Raw genomic sequence first — 24,054 nt, 5'->3', positions numbered from 1 at the left:
TGCTGACGTCATGCCAACGTCATGCTGACGCAATATTCAATTACTGGAATTTAGTTTATTTTATAAATAATCAGGAAATTCCAGAAAATAGTTAAAACTTCAATAAATCATAGAAAATTAACCGTAACTCCAAATGAAATAATTTATATATGAAAAATTATCAAAAAAATTCAAGGAATCCATCTGTACCATTTTCATGCATGTTAGAACAACTTATCACTACTGTTTAGGACAAATGAAGTGAATGACATTTAAATAACCACATATGGAGTTTGAATTTGAATCTTGGATTCAAACGAACTTCATTTAATCTGGTTTTAGGTGCATTAGCCCAAAACACATTCATATTGCCATGTCATAGCATGCATCATATTGTGCATTGCATTGATTGTGTTTCTTCTGTGTTGCCGGTGATTGCCCCCTCTCGATAGACGTGATACCGATGATGTGATCGTTGACACTAATGAAGACTCAATGTTATCTTCAGAAGTGCCAGGCAAGCAAAACCCCCTTGTTCATTCCGATACAATCCCACTCTCTCGCTCCTGCTCTCTTTTACTGCATTAGGACAACAACGATTCATCTGTTACTTGTTGCGGTAGCTAAACCCTTTATCCTCTGCATGACCTGTCATTCCACAGTAATTAGATGAAACCCACTAGCATGAGTAGGAGTTGTTTGAGCCCTGATGTGCCTACTCATTCATTCTTGTTTGTCATGCCTGCTACTGCTTAGAGTTGAGTCAGGTCTGATTCATCGGGGATGAATCAGAGGCGTGTGAACATGTCCTACTATGGGTGAACTAAGTGTGTGAACACGATTTGGTAAAGGTAGCGGTGAGAGGCCATGTAGGAGTACATGGTGGGTTGTCTCATTGCAGCCGTCCTTAGGAACTGAGTTCTGTGTTTGTGATCCATGATCAGTTACTACCACACATTGGGCTCCGGGCGCTCCAAGCTCTCTCGACTTATTAATCAACATGATCTCTGTCCAGGAGTTGCAACTAGTTTCTGGTGTTTGTAGGTAGTGTTAGTAGTCTACCAAGTGGCACCCGGTACAGGTGGGCTTGGGACAGACAAGGCACAGTGGCCCGGTGTACCAAGTGGCACCCGGTTGGTGGGCTTGGGAACCCTGCACACATCGTTTGGGGCCGTAAGCGACACCCCGGCCGGATCTCCTTGCGGATGGAACCTGAATAGGCGATAAACCTGGACTAGAGACTTGTTCGGTTAGTCAGGTCGTGGCCGACTCCCTCGCCCGGTTTCCGCTTGAAGGTTGCCGAGGTACATGACGTGTACAGGGCGGTAAGTGGCGAGAGCGTGTGTGAAGAAGTACACCCCTGCAGGGTTATCATCATCTATTCGAATAGCCGTGTCCGCGATAAAGGACTTCTGGGTTGCTTATATCAGTTCATAGACAAGTGAAAGTGGATACCCTAAAATACGCAAGATAAGCGTGAGTGCTATGGATGGCGTTCTCGTGGGAAGACGGGAGCGGATCCATAGTGGTGTATTGATATGGTGAATATGTGGACTCGTGTGCGCCACCTCAAAAGAGTCGCTTGCAGTCGTAGTTCAGGATAGCCACCGAGTCAAAGCTGGCTTGCTGCAGTTAAACCCCACCACCCCTTTGTTGATAATGATGCATATGTAGATAGTTCTGATGTAAGTCTTGCTGGGTACATTTGTACTCACGTTTGCCTATTTTATGTTTTTTGCAGAGAGACTTCGGTCTCACTAGTAGTTCCACGTGGACTTCGACGTTTAGCTTGATACCTCAGCTACGATCTTGAGCCCTCGGCAGGATCTGGTAGATAGTCAGGCTTCTCAGCCTTTTTCATTTCTAGATGTCTGTACTCAGACATGATAGCTTCCGCTTGTGCTTTGATTTGTATGCTCTGATTGTTGGGTCATAAGACCCATGTTTGTAATGTCTCGCTCCTCGGAGCCTATTGAATAAATTACTTGAGTCATAGAGTCATGTTGTGATGCCATGTTGTATTTGCACATATCGAGCATATTGTGTGTATGTTATTGAAATGCTTGGTATGTGTGGGATCTGACCATCTAGTTGTTTGTCTTTAGTAGCCTCTCTTACCGGGAAATGTCTCCTAGTGTTTCCATTGAGCCTTGGTAGCTTGCTACTGCTCCGGAACACTTAGGCTGGCCGGCATGTGTCCTTCTTCGTTCCTGTGTCTGTCCCTTCGGGGAAATGTCACGCGATGAATACCGGAGTCCTGTTAGCCCGCTACAGCCCGGTTCACCGGAGTCCTGCTAGCCCAGTGCTACAGCCTGGATTCACTCGCTGATGACCGACACGTTCGATGTTGGGTCATGGATGCCTGTCCCTGTAAGTTAGTGCCACTTTGGGTTTACGACTAGCCATGTCAGCCCGGGCTCCTTACCATATGGATGCTAGCGACACCATCATATACGTGTGCCAAAAGGCGCAAACGGTCCCAGGCAAAGGTAAGACAACACCCGTGGGAATACCGTGCGTGAGGCCGCAAAGTGATATGAGGTGTTACATGCTAGATCGATGTGGCATCGAGTCGGGGTCCTGACAGCGTTGGTATCAGAGCTTGACTGCCTGTAGGATTACCAAGCCAAACTGGTCGAAGTTGAGTCTAGAAATTCTTTAGTTATATAAGGGAATTGATTGTGGAATGGAACGTAAGGCTCTTTTTACTCCTTATACCTTATGCCCTTCTGATCTGAGTCATCTTATCTTTCCTACGGGGATTAAGAACTAGGCTATCTCTTCTTTCTATCAGGATCACGTGTTACTAATCCGTAGACTTGTAGGATTGATGGTTCTAATCTCAGTCAGTTCCTACTACTTCCATATGCTAATTGTTGATCTCGAAACCTTGATATTGTGCTTCTGAGTGGTTATGCCACCATTTTTGTAAATGTCTCAAATCTTTTCTGAGCAATTACAGCCGTTATGCTGTCCGAGTCATCCCAGGTTTCTAAAGAGTCTGATGCATTTGCAAAATCCTTTTCCTCTGGTTTCAATGTCTTTTAGGCCAGGTTAATCACACAAATTGTTGAGTTGAGGTACTTTACTGCCTCGACCTTTATGCTGGAGTTATTATTATGACCCTAGGTGTCTCAGGGGATCATCTAGTAGTCTAGCCATGTTTTGTGTCCCAGTGTGATGATTCTGGCTTTTATTCTCAAAAGCATCCCGTGATGCTACTTAGGAGTAGGTATTCTATTCTTGGGTTTTGAACCCGAGATTCATCCTACCTACTTCATGTTGATAGTAATTGCTAGTGCCTTTAGGATATTAGTAACCTTTGCGATAGTCCTTGAAGTTCGTGGTATCTTCTTCTTCCAAATACCATGAACTACTTATGGCAGATGTTTATTGGATCAAAAAAAATCACAATTAGAGTACTCTTGAGGAGTTCTCCATTCATAAATCGTGACTCTGCCAGTTCTACCTTTCTGCATGGGTTACCCGGAAGAAATATGTTGAACTTGGTTCGACATACTAATCTATGCATCCACAACTCAGAAAGTTATATGTTCCTTTGAGTTGTTCTCTTTAGTTGCATTCTGACCCTCGTCTATCAATTGATAGTCAAGAGTATGCGTGCGTTCGTTTATCGATGCCTACTACTTTTGTGGTCCGTCAAGCCATTCTGTCCTGAATGACTTGGAGAAACAAACTCCAGTACCTCATCCATATCTAGGATTGGGTCAAAGTAGTTGTATTCCGCAGATCAAATACCAATCCAGCTTTTGGTTTTGTTCTACCTTGGAGTATTACCCCCTTTATGTCAGAATTGTCATGAGAACTGCACCAACTCTCATGAATTTTGACGTAGTGATACTTCTCACCATCATTAGTCATTCCTCGGCCCTCGTGTTAATGCAACCGGAATACCGACAAATGAATTGTGATGTGTGAAATCAATACTCCCAGCAACCTCGTTGCTTGGTAGTTAAAGGATAATAGTTTCATTCTTAGCGTGTTGGTTTTTGAATCATCATTCTAAGGTTGATCATGCTACCTAGTCCTTGTTCTCGGTGCACTCCTGGATCGATGAGTTAGGATTATTTCAAATCTTCGCTCTATTGATCATATCGTCTTGCCTCAAAAAGCAAGATTGTTCTCGAGCTTAGTAACATACCGGTGGTTCGTGATTTTCCGAATATCTTCTCGGAAGTATTACCAGGTTGTTCCCTGACTGTTGTGTTGAGCTCGTGATCAAGTTGGTTTCTTGTGAACCACCTTCTCTCCAAGAATCGGTGTTAGATATCCCTGAGCTAGTTGGTTAAGCTAGACAACAACTTGGAGAGTTGGAAGATAAAAGCTTGCCTGACTTAGTTCGTTTCAAAGGGATATTCTTGTGTAGTGTGTGTTGAAGAAAGATGATATCTTCATCGATTGGTCCTTGTGATCAGTTGCTGGACCTATTGTCTTATCAATCCTTTGATTTGAGTATGGGCTATCATCCAATCAGACCAGAACCAACGATATTCGTAATGTTGTCTTACTCGTGGTTGACCCCTCGAGTATACACCATTATATCTTTTGGGTCTGACCCATGCTATCACTTGTTCACTTAACTATGGAATTCCTTTTAAAGGGAAACCCGGAAGAATTATTGTTGAGCCCATTGACAACATCCTTATCTCCTCCATGATTTTGTTGAACATTAAGCTAGTGTTGGAAACTTTTGAAAGCATTTTCTTCATGCTAGCTCATGAAGTATTTGTTTGATGAAAGGAGTGACTTCCTCTTATACACGTGCATTTGATGCAAGTTGCCGCCGTGGACTCGAGAAAGTCAATGTTGCTTCCTCTGGAATCATCCCAAGTCAGTCATGCATACGTGCGAAGTATTCTGTGGTCTGGAGACTTGCAACCTCCACTCCATATGTATTCCCTAGCACACCAAGCCACCGATTGATTTGTTCAGGAAAAGGAGTTGATGTGCTAATCCTAGGTCATGCACAGAACTTCGATATCCTCGCTGATGGTTCCCAACCAGAACTCGGTAGTGTTTTATTGTAAGACTACCATGTGGGCATGCTTGTCTAGGACAACGTGTTCACATGTTTATAGCAGAACCAACTCATGTTTTGGAGCTCGCTGTCGTAGTTCATTTCCCGAGAATCTCGCAACGTCATCTCGTCGATGTGTGTTGCAAACTTTCATTTTTCTTCCTAGACTCGATGAGTCTGGAATATTCTGACACCAACCAGATCTGAATCTCAGGCGGATATGATGGTTGGAACATTTCCCCAAGAACTATAATATTGGTTCCTCGATAACTGGTAAAGTGGATGTCGTGGCCAGCATCACCCAGCCGAAAGACCTATTATTGTAGTATCTTGATTGAAGAAGTTGGCCACCTCCCCATAGGGATTTCGTAGGATTTACTCCCTAGTTGCCCCTATGGATTTTGAGATCCCGAAGTCCGACCTTTTACTTGATGTCCTAGATACCAGACCATTTCTATGAATGGGTTACACTAGCACATCAAGGAGAACATTAGAAGCGGAGTGCTAAATGTCTCTCGGTCGATCGCCCAGATTTTGTCTCCTTGGCCTCGCTAGGGTGAAATCTGAGATGATGTTATCTTCTTATGCATCTGCATCGTCCATCGTTGTTCATCATGGTGGTATGTTGTGTTGCCAGGATCCTTGACACGGATGTTGGTAAAACCTCGATGATTATGGAAATGCTCAAGTTCTTGAGAGCACGCGCAAGCGCTAGGTGTTATCATCGACACTAACTGGGATGCTCTCAGTTTCCTCGGCAATGCTATGATCTTTTCAAACAGTGAAATCACTCTCTATTGTTGGGTTCTTCCCCAGTTACTAGAATCATTCCCAGCATTTGCATTTTGTTCCCAGCTTGCACCACCAATGTGCCATTCTACCATGGGTCTCTTCCATTTCCGGTGATAAACAAATTCATCCATTACGTTGTCTTCAACAAGGTAATCCACATCATCCAAGTTCGAGTATGCCATTCTACCGAACCCCTCTAAAATGATCGCTTGTGATTGCCTTAGGCTGGTAAAGAGAGTTTCAATGATCTTTGAATCAAAAGTAATTCTTTTTGCCACTTAAGGTAATAATCTATGAATCACCCTCCTCCAGGATGTTTCTTCGTGGTATCATGGCAACTCAACTCCTCGCTACGTTGACAATCGTTTACCACCTTCTTAGGCGTGAAATTGTTGTCTACCTAGTGAACACTCGTCATCTGTTTCACTCCATCCCTCTAGAGGTGTGCTTCGTCTCTCAGCTCGAGAGATATTGTTATGTCTCATTCCATGAGTTGTTCGATCTTCGAGAAGATCGACCCTTCTAGAGTCTCCTTCTTCCCTCCATGTCATGTTGACAGGATTTCTCAGAGCAAGACTTCAAGACGATGATGGTGATCGAATCAACGTTCCTATGAAGTGCAACCTGGATCGTGAAGATTGTACTAGTTGCGTTCCCCCTTCACCTTACCCTACGCTTGAATCTCGAGACGAGTTTCTTGTTTAGTGGGGGTGACTTGTCACATCCCTAGCTTTACCCTGGCCTTGGACTAGCTTGGTTGCTGCATCATGTTTAAATTCAAATGAAATTTGAACTGAGGAATTCAGAAGCCTCAAAACCCTAATTAAAAGAAGGGCAAGCACCCTTTAAATTGCATTCTGTGAATCCAAAATGCCCTAAAAATAGTTTTGTGAATTTTGGCAAGAGTTATATATCAAACCAAAATTCTGGAATATTTTTAAGGAATTATTTGGTCTCTGAATTTAAATCAATAATCTATTTGAATTTGGGGATATATTCATAATATATAATGAATATATTTTCAAATGCTTTGAAATGTTTTATGTACTTTTGGAATAGTCCAGAGAGGTAACATAAAATATTTCAGAATGTTTTGGCACTGTATGAAATTATTTTGAATTTGAAAACAGTGGCAAAATAAAATAAAAAGGGAAACAGAACAGAAAAGAATAAAAGGAGCAAAGCTTACCTGTGCAGCCCACCAGAGCCGGCCAGCTCCTGTGCTAGTCCAGCACTGTGCGGCCCAGCCCACCGCAGTCGCCACCGTCTTCAACCTCCTGCCAGTAGGCAGGAGGGCGTGTGCCCGACGCGCGCGCGCACGCTCCGGCCACCTCCTGCTTACCTGCTCGCCGCTGGAGGCACCCAAGGGAGCCACGCAGCCCCCGACCCCCTCTCCCTTCTCCCTCTCTCCCGCGTCCTCGTCCTCTCCCCGGAACACTCTTCCCCCCCCTCCTCTGTTATCCTCACCGAGCGGAGCCCCTCGCCGCCGCTGGCCATAACCACGGCCACCGGGCCTCCCTCGCTCCCCCGACTAGCCCAGAGGCTCCGCCTCGACCCCCTCCTTCCTCCCCACCGACCCACGGCCCTCCGGAAGCCCCGCAACGCCGCCACCATCGCCGTTCCGTCGCCGGCCACCGAAGCTCGCCGTCGTTCGATTCGCCGCCGACAGGACGTCCCCGAGCCCACCTAGCATCTCGTCCGACTCCCCGTGAGCTCCTCTTCTCTTTTCCCCACTCCCCGCACCTGATTTCGTCCCCTAGCTCCTTCTTCCACCACGGCCGAAGCTCGCCGCCGCCGTGCCTCGTCGCCGTCGTGGCCAGAGCCACTGTTGCTCCCACCTGAGTGCACCATCGTGCTCAACACGATCACATGAACCCGTAGACACCCACAACGCCCCTCCCGTGCTCTGTAACGCCACCCCGAGTTTGCCCGAGCTCCGGCAGCCGCAAAAGAGCTCGCCGCCGGCAGCTCCGGCCACCCCAGCCTCCGCCACCGCCACCGTTGGATGCGCCACTCCACCCTCTCCCCGTAGCTGCTCCCTGCGCGCCAAAAGAGCCCCTGTAGTTGGTTTCCGACGCGCACCACCGCGTCTGGCCTCGCCGGCGTCAAGCCGCCGGTGGGTCTGACCCACGTTGACCACGGCGGGAACCCCCCCCCCCTCTCTGGGTCGATGACAGGTGGGGCCAGCCCCCCCTGTTAATTAGTTTAGTTATTTTATTTTAACTACCCCCTCTGCTGACACTGACAGGTGGGCCCCCGCCATCAGGTGATTAGCTTAAGCTAATCACCACCTAATCTAACCCCAGAGCCACTGACATGTGGGCCCTAGTGCCCTAACCTTTAATTAAATTAAACTAACCCCCCCCCTGTCTAACCTGTGTCAATGACGTGTGGCCCCCACACGTCAGGTTTGACCCTGACCGACCCCTGTTGACTTGCTGACGTCATGCCAACGTCATGCTGACGCAATATTCAATTACTGGAATTTAGTTTATTTTATAAATAATCAGGAAATTCCAGAAAATAGTTAAAACTTCAATAAATCATAGAAAATTAACCGTAACTCCAAATTAAATAATTTATATATGAAAAATTATCAGAAAAATTCAAGGAATCCATCTGTACCATTTTCATGCATGTTAGAACAACTTATCACTACTGTTTAGGACAAATGAAGTGAATGACATTTAAATAACCACATATGGAGTTTGAATTTGAATCTTGGATTCAAACCAACTTCATTTAATCTGGTTTTAGGTGCATTAGCCCAAAACACATTCATATTGCCATGTCATAGCATGCATCATATTGTGCATTGCATTGATTGTGTTTCTTCTGTGTTGCCGGTGATTGCCCCCTCTCGATAGACGTGATACCGATGATGTGATCGTTGACACTGATGAAGACTCAATGTTATCTTCAGAAGTGCCAGGCAAGCAAAACCCCCTTGTTCATTCCGATACAATCCCACTCTCTTGCTCCTGCTCTCTTTTACTGCATTAGGACAACAACGATTCATCTGTTACTTGCTGCGGTAGCTGAACCCTTTATCCTCTGCATGACCTGTCATTCCACAGTAATTAGATGAAACCCACTAGCATGAGTAGGAGTTGTTTGAGCCCTGATGTGCCTACTCATTCATGCTTGTTTGTCATGCCTGCTACTGCTTAGAGTTGAGTCAGGTCTGATTCATCGGGGATGAATCAGAGGCGTGTGAACATGTCCTACTATGGGTGAACTAAGTGTGTGAACACGATTTGGTAAAGGTAGCGGTGAGAGGCCATGTAGGAGTACATGGTGGGTTGTCTCATTGCAGCCGTCCTTAGGAACTGAGTTCTGTGTTTGTGATCCATGATCAGTTACTACCACACATTGGGCTCCGGGTGCTCCAAGCTCTCTCGACTTATTAATCAACATGATCTCTGTCCAGGAGTTGCAACTAGTTTCTGGTGTTTGTAGGTAGTGTTAGTAGTCTACCAAGTGGCACCCGGTACAGGTGGGCTTGGGACAGACTAGGCACAGTGGCCCGGTGTACCAAGTGGCACCCGGTTGGTGGGCTTGGGAACCCTGCACACATCGTTTGGGGCCGTAAGCGACACCCCAGCCGGATCTCCTTGCGGATGGAACCTGAATAGGCGATAAACCTGGACTAGAGACTTGTTCGGTTAGTCAGGTCGTGGCCGACTCCCTCGCCCGGTTTCCGCTTGAAGGTTGCCGAGGTACATGACGTGTACAGGGCGGTAAGTGGCGAGAGCGTGTGTGAAGAAGTACACCCCTGCAGGGTTATCATCATCTATTCGAATAGCCGTGTCCGCGGTAAAGGACTTCTGGGTTGCTTATATCAGTTCATAGACAAGTGAAAGTGGATACCCTAAAATACGCAAGATAAGCGTGAGTGCTATGGATGGCGTTCTCGTGGGAAGACGGGAGCAGATCCATAGTGGTGTATTGATATGGTGAATATGTGGACTCGTGTGCGCCACCTCAAAAGAGTCGCTTGCAGTCGTAGTTCAGGATAGCCACCGAGTCAAAGCTGGCTTGCTGCAGTTAAACCCCACCACCCCTTTGTTGATAATGATGCATATGTAGATAGTTCTGATGTAAGTCTTGCTGGGTACATTTGTACTCACGTTTGCCTATTTTATGTTTTTTGCAGAGAGACTTCGGTCTCACTAGTAGTTCCACGTGGACTTCGACATTTATCTTGATACCTCAGCTACGATCTTGAGCCCTCGGCAGGATCTGGTAGATAGTCAGGCTTCTCAGCCTTTTTCATTTCTAGATGTCTGTACTCAGACATGATAGCTTCCGCTTGTGCTTTGATTTGTATGCTCTGATTGTTGGGTCATAAGACCCATGTTTGTAATGTCTCGCTCCTCGGAGCCTATTGAATAAATTACTTGAGTCATAGAGTCATGTTGTGATGCCATGTTGTATTTGCACATATCGAGCATATTGTGTGTATGTTATTGAAATGCTTGGTATGTGTGGGATCTGACCATCTAGTTGTTTATCTTTAGTAGCCTCTCTTACCGGGAAATGTCTCCTAGTGTTTCCATTGAGCCTTGGTAGCTTGCTACTGCTCCGGAACACTTAGGCTGGCCGGCATGTGTCCTTCTTCGTTCCTGTGTCTGTCCCTTCGGGGAAATGTCATGCGATGAATACCGGAGTCCTGTTAGCCCGCTACAGCCCGGTTCACCGGAGTCCTGCTAGCCCAGTGCTACAGCCTGGATTCACTCGCTGATGACCGACATGTTCGATGTTGGGTCATGGATGCCTGTCCCTGTAAGTTAGTGCCACTTTGGGTTTACGACTAGCCATGTCAGCCCGGGCTCCTTACCATATGGATGCTAGCGACACCATCATATACGTGTGCCAAAAGGCGCAAACGGTCCCGGGCAAAGGTAAGACGACACCCGTGGGAATACCGTGCGTGAGGCCGCAAAGTGATATGAGGTGTTACATGCTAGATCGATGTGGCATCGAGTCAGGGTCCTGACATTCACAACCTGAAAATATTGCCAGAATCAAAGATTTGGTCCTATGCTCACATAGATGATTGGATGGAACTGCAAATGGGTGGAGGGGGTTTAATATGAGCACATTAAGGAGTGTGCAAAAGTTCAACTCATTTGGATACTCCTAGCTAGTACTTCCTTCACAAAGCCTTCTGCTTGACAGAAACTTTGAAAAATCACTGAGGAAGATTGGCTAGGCAAATGAGGTTTAATTTGTGCATGAGGCAATGATTTGGATATATAAGCATGCCCAAAAAGTTTGGGAGCAACTAGGAAAATATAAATGACACTTCCTTCACAAAGTTCCATTCAGGACAAAAGAAAAAAAGGAATATTAGGGAATTATTTTTGAACTGGACAACAAAATGTTTGGGCATATTTGAGCAATATATGACCCAAAGGAATTATGAGATTTATTTGGGAATTTTTTGATGAACAGAAATATAGGCTGCTTCACAACCTAGGGCAAATGAGGTTATTCCTTTAATGAAAAAGGAATTTTCCCCATGAAAAACAATATTGGGATTTGTGCTAGGATAGAAATGGCATGGTCTTGGGACGAGTTTGAGGGTGATGAGCCACATGGGAGAGGGAAATGATGGTTTCCCAAGTGTCAAGGCCACAAAACCACTCCAAAAAGAAAAAACAGAGCAAAAATCAAATAAAGCAAAAGCAAAAGGAAAGGGCCAAAAGCTAGGCTGTTACAGGAGCCTCCCTACCTCTCCTGCGGCCACATCCTCCCGACCTCCTCTCTTCCTTCCTCCCCGATATCCTCTCTTGGTTGGCAGTGACACCTTCGAAGAAGTGCCCACGGTGAAGCCATACCCTCGTACAACGCTCTTCGGAGATGTACGGGTGGAATGGAAGTACCACTCCCACCATGCTGATGACCGGCGCCCACCATCTTTCAACACCTATCATGACAGAAGAGTAAACGGAATTAGTACAACATAAAAATATTGAATACCGACATGAATACCAAACTGACTCCTGACAAAAGATGCTCGACCATCGACCCCTCGACCCTCGACCCCTCGCCCCTTGATCCTTGACCCAAGCATAGTGCGACTGTTGTCGTATCTGAAGATGTGGACGTGCCCGAGCTGAAGGTCATCAGCGCGGGAAACTGCTTTCATCCGTTATTCATGCATGGATGGAAGGAGTTCACCTATGCTCATGACCTTCAGCTTGGGGACTTCCTCATCTTAAGCTACAACACCAGTCGGTCAACACTTGGACCGGAAGATCCTCAACCATCGACCCTTAGACACTCGACCCCTCGCCCCTCGGTGGTCCCGTCGAACACCTTCATTGTGAGCACGGTGCGGTAGTTGTCGTATCTTAAGATGCGGACGTGCCCGAGCTGAAGCTCATCAGCGCCGATGAACTACTTCCATCCGTTATTCATGCACGGATGGAAGCAGTTCACCCATGCTCAGGACCTTCAGCTAAAGGACTTCCTCATCTTAAGCTACGACACCAGTCGGTCAGCACTCGGAATGGAAGATCCTCAACCATCGACCCCTCGCCCCCTCGGTGGTCCTGTCGAATACCTTCACTGTGAGCATGGTGCGGCTGTTGTCATATACTAAGATGCGGACGTGACTGAGCTAAAGGTCATTAGCGCGGGCGAACTGCTTCCATCCGTTATTCATACACAGATGGAAGCAGTTCACCCACGCTCATGACCTTCAGCTCGGGGACGTGCTCATCTTAAGCAACGACACTAGTCGGTCAACACTCGGACCGGAAGATCCGAGACCATCGAACCCGAGACCCTCGCCCCCTCGCCCCCTCAGTGGTCCTGTCGAACACCTTCACTATGAGCATGGTGTGGCTGTTGTCATATCTTAATATGCTGACGTGCCCGGAAGGTCATTAGCACGGTCGAACTGCTTCCATCCGTTATTCGTGCACAGATGGAAGCAGTTCTCCCACGCTCATGACCTTTAGCTCGGGGACATGCTCATCTTAAGCTATGACACCAGTCAGTTAGTCCTCGGACCGAAAGATCCTTGACCATCGACCCCTACACCCTCAACCTCTCTCCCCCTCGATCCTCGACCCTCTGCCCCGACCCTCGACCCTCTGCCCCGACCCTCTACCCCGATCCTCGACCATCTGTCCCGACCCTCGACCCTCTGCATCGGCCCTCAACCCTCTGCACCGGCCCTTGACCCGGTTTCGTCCGTGCCGATGCACCCTTAACCTTGACCTAGTTCCGTCAGCGCCGACGCACCCCTAACCTCGACCCGGTTCCGTCGGTGCCGACGCACCCCTAACCTCGACCCGGTTCTGTCGGTGCCGACGCACCCCTAACCTCGTCTTCTTGTTCTTCCCCCTCTTTTCCTTACTATTCTTATTCTTCTACTCCTAATTTTCTTTTTTTTCATCTTTCTTCTTTCTTATTAACTAAAACTAAATGAACTAAATATAAACCTAAACCTAAAAAACAGAAAAAAAACCTAATTAAAATAAACTTAAACTAAAACTAAAAAATAGAAAAAACCTAATTATTCTTATTCTTCCTCTTGCCCTCCTCCTCCTCCTCCTCCTCCTCCTCCTCTTCTTCCTCTTCTTCTTCTTCTTCTTCTTCTTCTAATTATTCTTATTTTCTACTTTTTTCTAAAATAAACCTAAAACTAAAACTAAACTAAACCTAAACCTATAACTGAAACTAAAACTAAATCTAAACTAAACATAAACTTAAAACTAAAAAAACATAAAAAAAGAGGAGGAGGAACTCACTTCAGGGGAGGGGTGGCTGGTGGAGGAGGGGCAACTGGTGGAGGACGGCGGGCGGCCCTGTGGAGGAGGTCTGTCGCAGGGGAGGGGTCGGCGCCGCGGCCTTCCTCACGGCGGGGCTCAGGCGCCCGCCACAGGGGAGGGGCATCATGGACGGAACACTGGGGCGATGTTGCCGGAGCGGCCGATCGGGGCGGCTGGGGCGCGGTGGCGGCCTGGGCGGGGCGAGGAGGCGTGGTGGGGGTCTGGGGCGGGGCGGTGGGGGCGCGGCAGGGTTAGGGCTGGGGCGGCGGGAGGTCAGCGGCGGTGGGGGCGCGGTGGGGGTCAGGGGCGAGGCGGCTTGGGGTCAGCTACGTTGGTCGGGGCCGGGGCAGTGGCGGGGGCATGGTGGGGGTCGGGGGCACGACGCGGTTGGGTCGGGGAGGAAAGAGAGAAGAGAGAGAGGCGTGTGGGGTGCGGTGTTATTAGACATTAGGTATTGACCTCTTTGCCATCCGCTAGCGGACGACAAAGAGGTGGGGGTAGTGCGCCGTTACAGCAGTGTCGTCCACTGGACCCCACCCAGCTCTTTGCCGCCCGCTAACGGACGACAAAAAATCTTTGTGGCTAGCTAGCGGACCACAAAGAATCTTTGCCGTCCGCTAGTTGACGGCAAAAAACTGGCTGATTGCAAAGAGTATCTTTGCCATCAGCCTATTCTTTGCCGCCTGTTTCTACTAAGTGGACGGAAAAGACCTTCTTTGCCATCAGCTAGCTCACGGCAAAGAACTGGCTGATGGAAAATTCCCTGATTCTAGTAGTGATTGGGGAAGAACACCGCAAGATCAAACCCATCACAAAGCACCTATTCCCATGGCAAGAAAAATGATCTAGTTGGCCTAACTAAACCAAATATTCGAAGCAGAAATACGAGGTTATAAATAATCATGCATATAAGAGATCAAAAGACGACTCAAATAATATTAATGGATATAGATCTAATCATAAACTCAAAGTACATCGCATCCCAACAAACACACCGCAAAAAAGAGTTACATCAAACAGATCTCCAAGAGACCATTGTATTGATAATCAAAAGAGAGAGACAGGAAAGTATCTAGCTAGTGACTACAGACCCTTAGGTCTATGGTGGACTACTAATGGATCATCGTAGAGGCACCAATGAGGATGATGAACCCCTCCGTGATGGTGTTAGATTGGATCTCATGGTTTTGGGACTTGCGGCAGCTGGAATTGTCTTTCATCGACTCCTCTAGGGTTTTTGGAATATTTGGGAATTTATAGGGCGAAGAGGCGGTGCAGGAGGTCTTCGTGGGGGGCACAACACCCCTGGAAGTGCCCTGGTGGGTTGTGCCCACCACGGGCATCCCCTCTTGTACATTCTTGGCCCATACGGTACCTTCTGGTCTAGAAGAAATCTCCAAAAAGTTTCAATGCTTTTGGACTCCATTTGGTATTCATATTCCGCGAAGTAAAAACAGCAACTGGCACTGGGCACTATGTCAATGGCTAGTCCAAAAAAAGTTGCTATAAAATGATTGTAAAACATCCAAGAATGATAATATAACAACATCGAACAAGCAAAAATGAGGTTGGAGACATATCAGGGTTTCCGCTTGAGGTACTAGCCATGTCTCACATGTGGAAAGTGGTAGCTCGGAGAGAAGCGAGTTCACCTTAGTTTCATAGCCCTTGCTCGAGCTCTTGTCATTGGTCCATGTGGGTTCATAGTAGACGAAGGTAGGTCCGTCGGGATGACTGTAGGAAGCTCCACATCACCTTTTCTCGGTTGCCTCGGGCCTCCTTTCATAGCTTAAGGCGCGACCACAGTGGAAAAATAGTCAATACAGTATGATTAGATAGCTAACAATGCTATCATAGTTAACTCTAGCAGTTAAGACAAAGTGTCTTAAATGCACTGCAAGGTGTCATGTGGAGAGGTTGTCCCGGCAAGGTTTCTCCACCGCTTGCCTAACCACCTCTTATTGGCATGACATGCCTCTGGGACGGGTGTCATTAAAGGTAATCTCTTCTCTAGCAGGTTGCTACGTGCATGACAGGATCCACCTAGCCACTCGAGAGCTTGCACTACTAGGGAAAACCCTAGTAGTAGTGCTTGAAATATGCATAGCTGTAGCGTTGGGTCCAGTGCTACTGCTATCGCGCTACAACTAAGTGGTAGCAGTAGCGCTGGTATGGGCAGCGCTACTGGTAAGTATTGTTAGTAGTAGCGCTTCCGGGACCAGCGCTATTGATAACTATCTATAACGCTTGTTCAGATGACGCGCTGCTGCTAAGCCATCACTTCTAGTAGGTGCTTTCCATCGCTACTACTAATATCCCTTCTTTCATTGATTTGCACCCCTCTATGTATTTGTGATGTATTTATACAGGCTCTATACAATAGTTTCATCACACATACTAAACATACACTATCCTCACATATCATAGACGTACAGTAGTCTCTTCATACCATCATCATCATCATTCAACACAAATATCATCACATCTCAAAAATGGCTATACACAACTGCGATCATGTCATGTCTCGAATAAGTGCAACTGCATGGTCATGGCACACACACAAGTTTCATCATCTCTATCTAAACCATGATGTAGAAGAGAAGAGCGATCAGCATGAGCAAGAGTGCGACTATGTAGTACCGGCGGTCCCGCCCCTGCTCATGCTGGAGTGTCCACCTCAAGTAACTACTTTCTGCTTCGGTTGTTGTGTCAAACCATCTATGTCTAGCACCCAGTTACCTGTGCACCTGGGCCTGAGTGGCTGGCGAGTGGTCGTAGACTCCTGGAACCCTCCTAACGCACATGGCATAGTAGTCCTTCGCCATCTCTGATCTATGTACCTGCATCATGAGTTGATGAATTGAACGATAATATGCAACATAATGTGCTTAAGAAAAAAAAGAGGTGTGATTAGCAAAATAAAAGCAACCTATAGTAAACATAAATGACGAAGTTCCTCATACCAAAACTAATTAACTAGAGCGATCTATGGTAGTTCAGGACCACGGTTTAGTTACATCACATAGTTTCGCTGTGCATAACTTCAAAGTTTTGTCGTAGAATGACAGCAGTGACACATTATCATTGACAGTCAGTCCTCAATGTCCACGGTCCAATCTTCATAGTCAGGGAGGAAGCACCCAAGCTTCGTGAAAGGCTTCAGGTCCAGACGTTGAGTGACTAGCAGTGCTCGGACATCAACCCACGTGATTGGCCCATGGTAGAACATCCCCATTGGTTCGAGGACTTGCTTCATGATCACTTGGGAAAGTTCACACTGTATGTGATAAAACTCAGCTAGGATTCGATGATCCGATGTCTTTCCTATGCTTGTGGCCCATCTGACATTCTCAGCATCTTTGGTAGTAGCTAACATGCGAAGGCATTGATTATCCCTTCTATACTCCATCAGGTGATGCATGAGGAAGAATCCATCGGCCCTTCTAGTGTGCGGTTTCTGGATGTAGGAGAAGTCGGTCTTATGGCGGAAAACCAGCTCGTTCTTCCTATGCCTTTTCACCTTGATATATCCACCTGACAGGCTAAAGGTTAACAGGGCACTATCGAGAACACTCTTTACGTGCGTGTAATCCTTTTTCTTGAGGTTCTTCAATGAGTCCAAGGACATAGCATGGGAGTATTCCGGGTACAGAACAATGAGGACCGCACCGCCCCCGCTGTGCAAATTAAGTACACCTCAAATTAGCCTCCATGCTCGCAAATGAATGATTAACACGTACGAAAGGATATGCGCGGATGACTTACTAGGGATGATAAGGTAGGAGAATCGCCTCCTTGTCCTTATTAGCAATTAAGAATTCGCCGAGGCACATGCTCGCATAGTCACGATGCTCTTTGCAAACTGCCAAGAAGCTCTCGTGCATATAGTGTGGTTCCGCGACGCAGATATATTTTATGTTCTTGATCCTAATGAAGTAGTTGAGATACAACGCATACATGTAGATGAACTGGAAATCCAGCTTGGTCATGTGGAACATATCGTAGATATAGTCAAATTGCAGGATGAACTGATTCGTGGGCTAGGTCTCAATGTACAATTTCCCACCCGGCACCTGAGCCGTGTAAAGCGGGTATCCTGGTTCTTTCGCGATCAGAAGGCTTTTCTCTCTGGCCAGCACATCTTCATGGAGTCTCTTTGGATCATTGTTTAGTATGTGCTCTAGCGCTTTGGCAGGTAGGATCGGCTCGCCGGCGACATGGAAACACGTCTTACCTTCGATAGGTATTCTGTCTACCGCCCCGGGCTTCAGAGGCAGCTGGCTGCTTGAAGAACCTATGGCGCCTTTAGGGCCTTTCTTGTTCGGTCTCCTCCTTTGCTTCTTGGTGGGTGGCGGTAGTGAGCTCACCATACCTTCCCTCACCACCACCCCCGTGTCGTCGATCTAATCAGTGGATGACCATTGGGGCGTTGCTGGGTACAGGCGGCATCTAGAGGCGTCTCCTGCGAGGATCGTGTTGCATATCGGGTTCCGGCAAAACCCTTAAGGTTGGAAGTCTGGGGTGCGCATGAAGATCTTCTCCCTACCGAAACATGCCCAAAACCTTGCCGTGATTCTAAGCTAGCACGATAAACAACACAAGAGACACAAGGTTTATACTGGTTCGGGCCACCGTTGTGGTGGAATACCCTAATCCAGTGTGTGGTGTGGTGGATTGCCTCTTAGGCTGATGATGAATAGTACAAGGGAAGAATAGCCTCATGAGGAGAGGTGTTCTTGTGGTGGTGGTGTTGGGAGAGGAATCGATCCGTCTCTGTTGGCTCTAGATTGGACTAGATGCCTTATACTGTGGTGGCTATTTCTATATATAGAGGCCCTGGTCCTGTTCCCAAATATTGAGCGGGAAGGGAGCCAACAATGGCCATTTTGAAAGGGGATAGCTAGTACAAGCTATCTTGACTAAAGTTGGTCTTCGACTACCAAAGGCACAGGCGATGACGTTGTCTTGGGCTCCACGGTGACCTCCGTCCTGACGCTCTGCTGGTCTTGGTCTTGTTGCACCGATATGGAAACCTTTGCCTGATGCCTCGGTACTCCGCACCTGCGCTTGACCCCTTTGCACCAAAGAGGAAACGAGGACACCGCGCAAGATGGCGCCCACCTGGTCTTGATCGTCATGGCTTGCACCACGAGCACCTCGCGAGGTACCCCTTGCCTTGATCTCTCTGCCTCCTCGCGAGCCTACCTAGTGAGGCCGCCCCTGAGGAGGCCTTGCGTTGTCCGCCCCGTGAGGCTTGGCCCCTCGCGAGGGTCTTCAACTTGGGTTGATGAAGACGGGCCGTACTGGGCCACTGCTGAGCCACGCTGCAGGCCGCAGGCAGGCAAGTCTGGGGACCCCTGTTCCCAGAACACCGACAGTAGCCCCCTGGCCCAAGGCGCACTCGGACTTGGCTTAGCAGCGAAGCCAAAGGGAAATTGCAGAGAGTCGCTAGCCCCAACAGCCTACGGCCTTGGTCGCCGCGTGGCGGTTGATTGGATGTGGGCGTCTCCGCTTCCCCATGCTGCCTCGGCAATTGCCCGACTGACAAAAGGCTGGCCTTGGTGAGGCTTGCCTTCATTGCTCTCTTTCTCCTTTCTCCAGATCCCCTTCCTTGCTCTCTTGCTTCTGAAATCTCTAGATCCGCTCCATCCTTCCCCTTTCAGCGAGCAATCGCCCCCCGTAAGGCCGTGGCCGAGGCCCTGCCGGCTTGGTACTCGCCGGCCCTGGATGCCCCCAACATGTCGGAGAAGAATCTCGTCGCTACGCGCCTGATGACGGCGGCGGAGGGCAGAGAGATGGGGGAGACCGAACTCCGGGCCGGCTCTACCGAGCAGGAGGCTAAGGCCAGCACCTTCTACCCCTTCCTCATGAGCATCGTCATTGCCGGCTTGGTTCCTCCCTTCTCCGAGTTCTTCTATGCCGTTATCCACCATTACAGGTTGTCGGCCCTTCATCTCCATCCCAACTCCGTTCACTTTTTGTCGATTTTCGCCTACTACTGCGAGGCGCATGTTGGGGTGATGCCGTCCGTGGCTTTGCTGCGCCACTTCTTATACCTCCAAATCACTGGCGGTCATACCTCGGCGTGCGTTGGCTTCATCACGTACTTCCGGAGCAAGTGGGTCATGATGGATGCCAGATGCATCCACTCTTAGTTGGTGTTGCCAACGAAGCAGCCCCAGCCCGACGAGGGGTGGTCCCGCGCGAAGCTTGATGACAGACGGGCGAAGTTGGTGCTGGAGAAGATGAACATTGACCTGAGACCGGGTAATGTGAAGGTGGCAAAGCTGACAGGGGCTACGCTCCTAAGGGAGTTCCTAACGCAGCGGGTGGCTCCACTTCAGGCGCACTTGCGCCTGTTGTGGACGCTTTCGGGTGTGGACGACGATCTTTGCCTGAATTCGGTAGCCCTGGCCGATGAGGATCTGGTCGCAGCTCTCCGCCTCTTGGTTGGAGATGACCTGGAAGGTCTAGAGGGCGCTCCTGCCCCCCTGCTCCTCCGTGACGACTAGCAACAAGTCGTGGATGCCATGCCCACCTTTGATGGGCGCGGTCTGGTGCCGGCGGTGCCTCCTGAGGGCCAGGGCGACGGCGCCGGTGGAGGTGTCTTCTGATGATTCCCATGGGGGAGGAGAGGAAGACGAAGAAGAAGATGAGCGCGACTCGGAGGCGACAGCTGAGGAGACGGGGGAGACTTCCCCCCGGTGCAGGGCCAACATCCTACGCACCCTGCCGAACGACGACGAGGCCGATGCCATGCGAGAGGAAGAGGACCCGCCCGTGATCCTAAAGAAAGACAGGTTGGGGCTGATCTCCCGAGGGGCTAATCCTGCCCATGCACTGCCCGAAGCCAGCTTTAGCCCTTCTGGTGCGCCCTCTTCCGCTCCTGAACCTCTCAACCCTGCACCCCGGACCAAGATGCTTACGGGCTTTAAGCTCGGCAAGAGGCCAGTGGCCTATGCCGCGATTGACCAATAAGTGCTCGTACTCTGCCTTGTTCTTGTTTCTGCTACCAGGGCTTGACATTCTCCATCACTTGGTTAGGCCGCCGCTTGTGGCTAATAAGAAGAAGGGGGACACGGTGGCTCCGCCTGGGGCAGGCTCATCTAATGCGGCCGCGCCTTCGCCCGTGGGAAGGGGAGGGGGTGAAGTTCGCACTTCCCCTGCCCGATCATCCTCGCGAGGCTCGAAGGAGCGCTCTGGTAGGGCGCCAGCCCATGTGGCCCCGCTGACTCTGGAGGTACCGGTGCTTGATGCTGTTGCTGAGGTGGACAAGACTCTGGAGCTCCCAGCCTCCCAAGTCGTGATCACACTGATGCCTCCTCCTTCTGCACCACTGGTTCTAGATTCTTCTGCCTCCTCCGTCGTCTTGGACCGTGCCCTTACTGAGCTGGGCCAGCTGCCAGAAGATCTCCAGGGTGCCAACTCCCACCTGGTAGCCGGGCGCCTGGAGCTGGTCTCTGGCTAGATTGACTCTGATACCTCCGTCCGAGCGGCGCTGAGCCAGGCTGCGGCAGCTTCTGAGGAGGAGAAGCAAGCCGCCACCTAGGCCGCAGCCGCCCATGATGCGGCGCTGAAGGATGCCACGGTCGCCCAGGACCATGGCAAGGCACTGGAGGCCGAGCTGCAGGGTTTGCGTGATGAGCTCGCCAAAGAGGCTCGTGACCGCTAGGCGAAGGAGGAGTAGATGTAGGCTCGGGGGGACGCCATTGGGGACCGCGACATCGAGCTGGTAGCTGAACGCGGCCGACAAAGGACGTTGGAGCAGAAGCTTATGACGGAGAGGGCCGAGCTGGACGCCAAGGCGAAGGTCCTGGCTAAGGACCGAGTGGCCTTCGCAGATCTTGAGGAGAGATCTCATAAGGCACTGAAGACGCTCTATGATGGTGGCCTGGAGAAGCCGCTGGCTGGGGCCAAGGACGGCCCCGCCCAGCTGCTTCCCTTCTTGGTCGAAGCGCTCGAGGAAGTCGTGACCGACGTCGGCCCCATGGCCGAGGTTTAAGCTCGCATCCTTTCTTCTATGGCGCTAACGCGTGTCTTCAGCCACGTTTACCTTCGCGACCCTAGCGCCAACCTCGACGAGGTGCTGGAGCCCGTGGACAACGAGCGCTCCACCACTGCTGCTGAAGCCGTGAAGGGCTGAGCGGAAGCCCTGCTGGCGAAGTTCCGCGCCTTTGCCACTGTGCCCAGGGCAGGTGCTGCTAATTCCACGGCCTCGGGAGGTGGAGCTGACAGAGGCAACACCACCACGGACGCGGGGCTCCTGGCAAATGACAGTGTTGCCCAAGGGTGATCTTCTCGTGGCTTCTTTCCTGTTTTAACTCCTGCAACATGCACCGTGCCTCGTGGAGGCGTTTAAACTTGCGTTTGGTATTGTGAAGACAATTATGGTTTGTAATATCTGCTTCTGGGTTTGCTTCGAGATTTTGCGGTTTCCTTCCTAGTTGGTTTGTGTTCTACGTCAGCAGGGCCCGGCCCCGCGCATACCTCAACCACCGTTAGCCCCGACCGGATCACCAGGATGGGACCAAGGAGTGAGGGGCTACGTGACAAGTTAGGCTCCTGAGTCTTGATGCTCAGGAGCCCCCCTTGATGCGCAAACAACAAATAGGGAGGGAGTGTAGGGGTGGATTCGGCATTCTACGTCGGCAGGGCCCGGCCCCGCGCATACCTCAACTGCCGTTAGCCTTGCGGAACTAAGGAGTGAGGGGCTACGTGGCCAATTAGGCTCCTGAGTCGCGATGCTCAGGAGTCCCTCTTGACGCTCAAACGGTCTTCACACCTTGGCTCCGCTCGGGGAGGGGCGCGGGACGACCAGGTCTGAGGGACCTGGCTAGGTGGCGTGCGCTCGGGCGTGACCCAGGCGCAACCCCCGTGTCCAGCCACCTCACGTGGCGCTCCCGAGGGGAGGCGCTGCGATGAGGCCAGACACTGAGCTCTAGGCTCCCTGAGGTTGATACGGCCATGGGCCGCCCTCAGTTGTTTATCACGAGCGCGAGCATAGCGCTTCCGTATGTGTACGGGTATAGCCGCTCCTCGGTAGTGTCGTCAGCCAGCGCGGAGCATGGTGCTTCCACTGGTACGTGGGTGGGGGGCCCCCTCCGAGAGGAGCCCCCGGGGCGTGTACAGCCCCGCCCTGACACGTGGCTTGCACGACAGGGCTAGACGAGGTGTATCTGGGCACTCGTGAGCCAGGGCGGGACTCAGGAGGCCCTACCTCAAGGCGGGTTGCGCCTGGTCTTGAGCCTTGGAAGGCTGTGTGTTCCTGCGAGATGGTTAGATACAAATGCTCTACTCCTCAGGTCCCGGCCCTCGAGCAAGCTTAGCCGCCGCTGGTATGCCAGGTCGCGATGCTGTGGACAAGGCCATGGGGTGAGGGCTAGAGAGCTAGTAAGAGCTCCTGAGTCGCGATGCTCAGGAGCCCCCCTTTGAACGCGCAAGCGATTTGCATGAGGGAGAGGGGGCCCGTGGTAGGCGGTTGTTGATAATCATGGGCAAGGTAAGCATGAAAGGCAAATCAACTTAGGTAAATGCAGGAGGGGTACATGCCACTGGGTCAGGCCCGAGCGGCTTGGGGATGATGCAGCCCGAGGGGCGCCCCCAGCAAGGTAAACTAAGGATATAAGCAAAAGGGATACATGCCGCAGGGACGGACCGACGTGACCTAGGAATGATGCAGCCCTGAGGGCGTTTCCAACTGAAAATGAACTCGAGAGATGTCACCTGATACCATTGTAGAGGGGGTGTTGGAGTAGCTGAAGGTGCGCAATGAAGAGGCCGACCCTCATGAGCTGTCGGGGCCCTGAGCCTCGGGAGGCTCTGGGGGTCCAGGCGGTTCCTTGAGGACCATCTCCATCTCCGCCAGGACCACGTGATGCCTGGCCTCCTAAGCCGCCAGGATGCTCCGCAGATGGCGCAGGTGAGTGGTAGCCTTGTTCGGCAGGCTGAAAGGCATGCGAACGTAGCTGTGTGGCGGACCCTCGCAATGTACCACGCGCGAGGGCCGGAGGCGCTCCTGAGATGCAGCTTGGTTGTTCCGTGGAAAGTCGATGCAGATGTGCAGCCCGCCATCCTCGCCTAGATGGCGAGCTACACCAGGCAGGCGGCGATCGCCGCATATGACTCTTGATCCCTGAAGCTCTTGAGTGGTCTTGGTGATGTACTCCTGCGGTGATCTTGGCAAAGTCTGAGGCCCTCCAGAAGAGAGCCCCCGAGCCCTGCCTGAGGAGGGCATCGGGTGTGCCTTCCTATGCGATGGAATGAGGCGCCCTTTGCATGGGCGCAGATCCTGATGCGACACCTCCTGAAATGCCAACCTCCTGAGGCCTTGAGCTAGGTGATGTCTTCTTGTTCTCGGGAACTGCCTTAGGAGGGTTCTCGCCCTTGCTGTTTGGGTCCTTGATTTATGCAACTTGGAAGGTGCGCTCGAGGGAGCACACCGCATCCATCTCTTCGCAG

This window comes from Triticum aestivum, chromosome 1B (genome assembly GCF_018294505.1).
Source record: "Triticum aestivum cultivar Chinese Spring chromosome 1B, IWGSC CS RefSeq v2.1, whole genome shotgun sequence".
NCBI classification, from domain to species: domain Eukaryota; kingdom Viridiplantae; phylum Streptophyta; class Magnoliopsida; order Poales; family Poaceae; genus Triticum; species Triticum aestivum.
The sequence above is the reverse complement of the archived record's forward strand: the minus strand, read 5'-3'. Positions refer to the sequence as shown.